Raw genomic sequence first — 6,679 nt, 5'->3', positions numbered from 1 at the left:
GTCAAAGTCTCTCTAGGCCTCAAATTCCTTAACTATAAAATATGGATAATACTCCCCCCCGTATCTATCCCGTAAGGTTGTGATGAGGGTCAAATGAGACATATGTAAAGTACCATGTAACCTTAATGTGCCATATTAATGCTGTTCTGGTCTAAGATTTAGTTGATTCCATTTTTATCATAGTACTTGCTGTTCACCATGTCCAGTGCCTCCTGGCTCTCTTTCTACACAAAATATTCATAATACATAGGTGATTCTTCTGAGTAGTCTATAGGACAATGAAAGCCTCTTTCATTTATTGATCTCGAGTCTTATTTTCCAACATTTTTCACTGTCCTTCCCTTGGTTTTTTTTCCCCAAGTTTTGTGGTTCATGACCCTGTGCACCATAGCACACTAGGCTATTCTATCCTTCCCTATCTCTCAGAGTCTGTCCAAGTTCATGTTTATTGCTTCATGACAGTATCCATCTCATCCTCTGCCATCCTCTTTTCCTTTTGCCTTCAATCTTTCCCAACATGAGGGTCTTTTCCAATAAGTTCCATCTTCTCATTAGGTGGCCAAAGTATTTAAGCTTCAGTATTTGACCATCCAGTGGATAGCCTGACTGAATTTCTTTAAATATTGACCAATTTGATCTCCTTGTTTGTTGTCCAAGGGACTTTTAAAAGTCTTCTCCAGCACCACAGTTCGAAAGTATTGATTCTGCAATACTGTTTTTCTTATGGTCTGACTCTCAGTTATACACTAGTATTAAAGTATATGTTGATTTAATTTGGAGTGTCTTATGAAATCCTTTATTGATCTTTAATCATCCTCTGCAATAGAAATTGGCTCATGGGCATCAGTTTTGTTCCTGGTGATCTTTTTTGCTTATGCTTATCAAAAGCAAGAAGGGTATAATAAAATATTCCGCAAAATAGGTTCTTCCATATTTCCCTCTTAATAATAACAAAAGCTAATAGCATTTATACAGTCATTTAAGGTTTGCAAAGCACTAGGAGGTAGGTTCCATTATTATCCCCATTTTTATTGTTGTTCAGTTGTTTCGGTCATGTCTGACTCTTTGTGATCCCATCCGAGTGGGGTTTTCTCAGCAAAGATACAGGAGTGATTTGCCATTTCCTTTCCCAGCTCATTTTACAGATGAGGAATCTGAGGTAGACACAGCTAAGTGGCTAACCCAGGGTGACATAGTTAGTAAATGTCTGAAGATGAATTTGAAGTTTGGCTCTTCAGGACTCCAGACCCGGCTCTCTCACCACTAAAGTCCCTCAATAGAGAGGCATTACATTACATTATGGATATGAAAGGGTCTGAAAGCTGTCAGACAAGGGTGAAGTATTTGTTCAATAAAGGAAAGTCCTGTCGTAGGGGTAGGAAGACAGCATGTTATTGGGAAATGATAATGATATAACAAAATATGTCTTTAAGATTATAGAAGAAAAAATTTTTTTGGTTCCTGTTGGGCACAACATGATGCCAACTGCCAAATCCTTTATTTTCCTCTCTAAGGAGAGCCTCTGAACCAAGGGTTCTTACATTTCAGTGGGTCTGTGAATTTGGATGTGAAAAAATTTATATCTTTATTATCACTATATTCTAACTGAAATTTCACATTTCCTTCTATTGTGGTTAAAAAGAAATGATTCTAAAAAGCAGTCCACAGGCTTCACTAGACTTCCAAATTACCCATAACACAAAAAGATTAATAATCCCTGCTCTGAGCTATCTCTTTGTTTACCTGAAATTTCTGTCTTTCACTTCATTTATAATGAAAATGTATAATTTTATAATAATAATATTTATAATGAAATTTTCTTCAATAGGATTTTTTTTCAGTCACTGGACAGGTATCTCAGAGGGAGGACCTAGAGTACCAATGAAAAGTGATTCTCATTGCCCCATGACCTCCTTTGCACCAGTCTGCCAGGGCCGCTAGAGGAGGAAACCAAGAAGGCAACCATTTTGCATTTTTTCATCCTTAGTTGCCATGGTCAAAGACTTCATCATCAAGTGATCTGCCTGTGGTGGTGAGCTTGTCTTTACTTAGCTCAGTCTAGTCCTCAGACAGGGCTGTACTCAGAGACTTTCTAGCCTGGTAGAACCTGACATGGCATCTGATTCAATAGTACAGCCTTTAAGAACCCAAAGTGACCACTGTGCCATGATGAAGCATCAAAATAGGACTTTTGTGGAGGACATGCGGTGTATGGGGGGAGGTGAGAGGGGGTTATAATTGTATGATAGCTGTGCCTAATTTAAAGTGCTGAAAACTGAGGATGTTTTGACAAAGCATACCACGCTTTGTTGTTGTTCAGTCACATCTGATATTTTTTAACCCCATTTGGTATTTTCTTGGCAGAGATACTGGAGTGGTTTGCCATTTTCTTCTCCAGCTCATTTACAGATGAGGAAACCAAGGCAAACAGGGTTAAGTGACTTGCCCAAGGTCACACAGCTCAGTATCTGAGGCCATATTTGAACTCATCCATTGTGCTGCCTAGATGCCAAGATGTCATGCTTATTCATTAATATAATTTCACGGCAAAAGTATTTTGACCCATATGTGACAGGCAGAAGTCATTGTCACCCACTTGTAAAAAACGTTATCTGCATACCGTGGATCAAGAATGGGATGAAAGGAGGCATTTCTATTCTGTGCAGGGTTGTCAGAATTCTGTTGTTTCTTGACAAACCACAGTAAAACCTTTATGTGACTAAACATTCCAACCTAAAGGAATGCCATGATTTTTATTGTAGACTAATTTTCTATTTGTCAAAGCATATGGGAGGTTTGTTGGCTCAGACATGCCATAAGACTTGGGGCGATTAAGATAATGACTGGCATTTATATAATGCTTAAGGAAAAGTTCTTAATCCTATGGTCTATGGATTAAAAAAAAAACCAACCACATTTTGATTTGCCGTTTCATATATAGCTCTATTCCACTGTATAGCGCACAAGTGATAATGTTAAGTTCAGAATTTTTAAAGAAGGGAAACATATAAACCTCAAACTTGTTTGCTTTACTGTGTCATTTTGATTATCCATTAATCTTTTACTTTCATTAGGATCTCGTTGACCTTATTAAGCTTCAGCAGTCTGCTTTGCATGTATCAATTATGTGCATAGCCCTAAAGACGCATTAATCTACCCAAGTTCTATCATCTCATTCTGCCTTAAATATGTCTATAAAACATATGCTTATATATCAGCATTATACACACGTGTGTGTGTGGGGGGGACACTGTATATAAGCATTATACACACACACACACGTGTGTGTGTGTGTGTGTGTGTGTGTGTGTGTGTATGCTTTCCCTACAGGGAGAGGGCAGTTTATTTTCTTCCACCTGTCAGTTTTGGAATTCTCCTGGGTCTCTTCTCTGTACTTGTATGTGATCAGTAAAAGAATACTAATTATCATGATAATAATAGCTAACATTTATGTGATACTTACTATATGTCAGGCACTGTGCCAAGCACTTTACAATTATCTCACTCAATCCTCATGACAACCCTAGGAGGTAGGTGCTATTATTATCCCCCTTTTACAGATCAGGAAACTGAAGCAAATGGGTTAAGTGACTTGCCCAGGGTCACAGCTAGTTGTGTTTGAGGCCAGATCTGAACATGCGTTGGCTATGCTAATAACTAAGGTCTGGTGGTTATTTCATTTGACATTTGCTGTATTCTCATTTGCGTGTCTGTCCTACACGTAAAATTGCAAGCACTGAAAAGGCAGAAGCCATGAACTGTTGTTTTGTTTTGTTTTGTTTTTGAGGAAGGCAGGGCACTTGGGGTTAAGTGACTTTCCCAAGGTCACACAGCTAGTAAGCATGTCAAGTGTCTGAGGCTGCATTTGGAATCAGGTCCTCCTGACTCCAGTCCGGTGCTCTACTCACTGGGCCACCTAGCTGCCCTGAAGCCATAAACTTATTGATTGCATTTCTCTCAGATTAAAATTTTTTTATTATTGATTTGAATTTGTCAAACAAAAGAGGAACCATAGCTGGAAAAAAAAAATTAGAAGTTGAGGGCAGAGGCCCTTCCACGCCTTGATAGACTCTTGCTATCTTGTAGAGGCAAAACAAAGTAAAAGCAATTCAACCAACTTATCACCCGGTGGCCAGTCTTCTTCTAGTGATGAGCATCTCCAGATTCAGCTAGGACAACAGCTATTCAACAGCAGCAAGCCTGTACTAAAAAACTTTGCAGCTTATAAGAATGTCCCAGAGGTTGCACTCCTAGCAAAGCTCAGGGTACCATCACAAGAAAATGGGGGATCAGACTCAGTGGAGTCCCAGGACATTATTGGTAGTGTGTAATACAACTAACTGAAATCTGGAGAAAGTAGATATAGAAAGGTGTGGGAGAAAGTCTTCACTGGTGGAGCCTTTGAAAAGAACAAACTATTTCTAGACAGAAAATGAATTCAACAGAGAAGCACCTGAGTGGAGCAGCAGATAGATCACCGACCCTGGAGTCAGGAGGACCTGAGTTCAAATGTGACCTATTACTAGCTATGTGACCCTGGGCAAATCTCTTAACCCTGATCACCTTTAAAAAAAAAAAGAGCCCTACAAAAAGGCAGGTAAACATAGCATCAGGATGGCTGAAATTGGTCCTATCCAAGGGACAGCGTTATAGAAGTGTCTCTAAAAGTGGGAGCTATGCCCAAAGGGCTATAACACTGTGCATACCTTTTGATCCAGCAGTATTACTACTAGGTCTATATCTCAAAGACACTATAAAAAAGGGAAAAGGATTGACGTGTACAAAAATATTTATAGCAGCTCTTTTTTGTGGTGACAAAGAATTGGAAATTAAGGGAATGCCCATCAGTTGGCGAATGGCTGAACAAGATGTGGTATATGAATATAATGGGATATTATTATAAGAATGTTCTATAAAAAATGATGAGTAGGCAGATTTCAGAAAAAAACCTGGAAAGACATACATAAACTGATGCTGAGTGAAGAGAGCAGAACCAGGAGAACATTGTACACGGTTACAGCAACATTGTGCCACGATCAACTATCATAGACTTAGCTCTCCCCAGCAATGCAATGATCCAAGACAATTGCAAGAGACTCGTGATGGAAAATGCTATCCACATCCAGAGAAAGAACTATTTTCTTACTATTTTCACCTTTCTCTCACTTATTTTTCTTACTATTTTCACTTTTTTTTTTTTCCTTCTTGTGGCTTCTCTCTTCTGTTCTGATTCTTCTTTCACATGACTAATGTGGAAATACGTGTAACCTGATTGTACATGTATAACATATATCAGACTGCTTGCTGTCTTGGGGAGGGAGGAGGGAGAAAAATTTGGAACTCAGAATCTTACAAAAAATTAATGTTGAAAATCATCTTTACATGTAATTGGAAAAAAATAAAATACTATTAAGTGAAAAAGAGAAATTGATGGAAAAATGTGAATAATGCAGACCAAATACAAAAGCATCATGAACACAAATAAAAGGTGGAGCTAAAGAGATCTTAGAGGTTGTCTTTTTATTTTTATTTTTTAAATCAAACATTTATTTTCTTTCCCTCTCAAATGAAAGGGGAAAAAAATACTCCTTGTAACAAATGTGCATAGTCAAGCAAAACTACTTTCTCCACTGACCACGTCCCAAAATGTTATCTCACTCTACAGCTTGTACACATCACCTTTCTATCAAATGATGACATCGTCAAGCATAGGTTGGTCACTGTATTAGAGTTCTTATCTATCAAAGCTATCTTTATAATGTTATTATTATCTAAATCATTCTACTTCTCAGTTCATACAGGTCTTTCCAAGTTACTCTGAAACCATCCCTTTCATGTCTTTGAACGCCACAATATTCCTTCCATGTACCAAAATTTGTTCTGTCATTCGCTTTACATGCAGCTATCACTACAAAACATATAAACAAAGAGTCCTTTCCTCTTTCTTTGACCTTTTAGAGGCATATGCCTAGTAGTGGTATTGTTGGGTCCAAGAGTATGAATAGTTGAATGACTTTTTGGAGCATAGTCTTAGAAATCATCTAATACCATTTTTCAGATGAGGAAACGAAGGCCTAGAAAGGTTAAGTGACTTAACCACTTTCAGGCAGTAGGTAACATAGCCAGAGTCCTAGGAATCCAAATCAGTTTTTTTCCAGTGAACCACTCTGTCCCTCATCAGGACTTCTTAATTAAGGAACAGCCTTTGCTCAGCTTCATGGACTGGAATTATATGGTCCAACAACTAGCTCACAGTGTTTAATGATGGGCATGCCACTAATGAGCTGTGTATAGAAATGCCCTTTGTGCCTCAATTTCATGACCTGTAAAATTAGATATCCCCAGATACACTTTTGAGATAAAGTGAAACAGATATGAAAGCCCTCTCAAAGATTATTAATTTTATAGTATGGTATTGGTAAGAAGCTGTCAGAACCAGGTGGTGGAGGTCAGGAAAGTGGTTAATTTTAAGGATCATTAAAAAAAAATGAGGGACATCCTTGGCATAGAAGAGGTAGAAAATGATAGAGGATGTCATAGGCAGGAAGAATGGCACATTTGAGGGCTCAGGTGGGTTGCAGATGGCTAGAGTTAGCACAGAGGTCAGAAAGTTAAATTCAACAGTATTAGACATTTCGTGCTTTCTTTACCCAGATTCCAACTGAACAGTTACCATTCA

The sequence above is a fragment of the Trichosurus vulpecula genome, chromosome 6, assembly GCF_011100635.1.
Source record: "Trichosurus vulpecula isolate mTriVul1 chromosome 6, mTriVul1.pri, whole genome shotgun sequence".
In the NCBI taxonomy this organism is placed as follows: Eukaryota; Metazoa; Chordata; class Mammalia; order Diprotodontia; family Phalangeridae; genus Trichosurus; species Trichosurus vulpecula.
Note: the sequence above shows the minus strand (reverse complement) of the source record.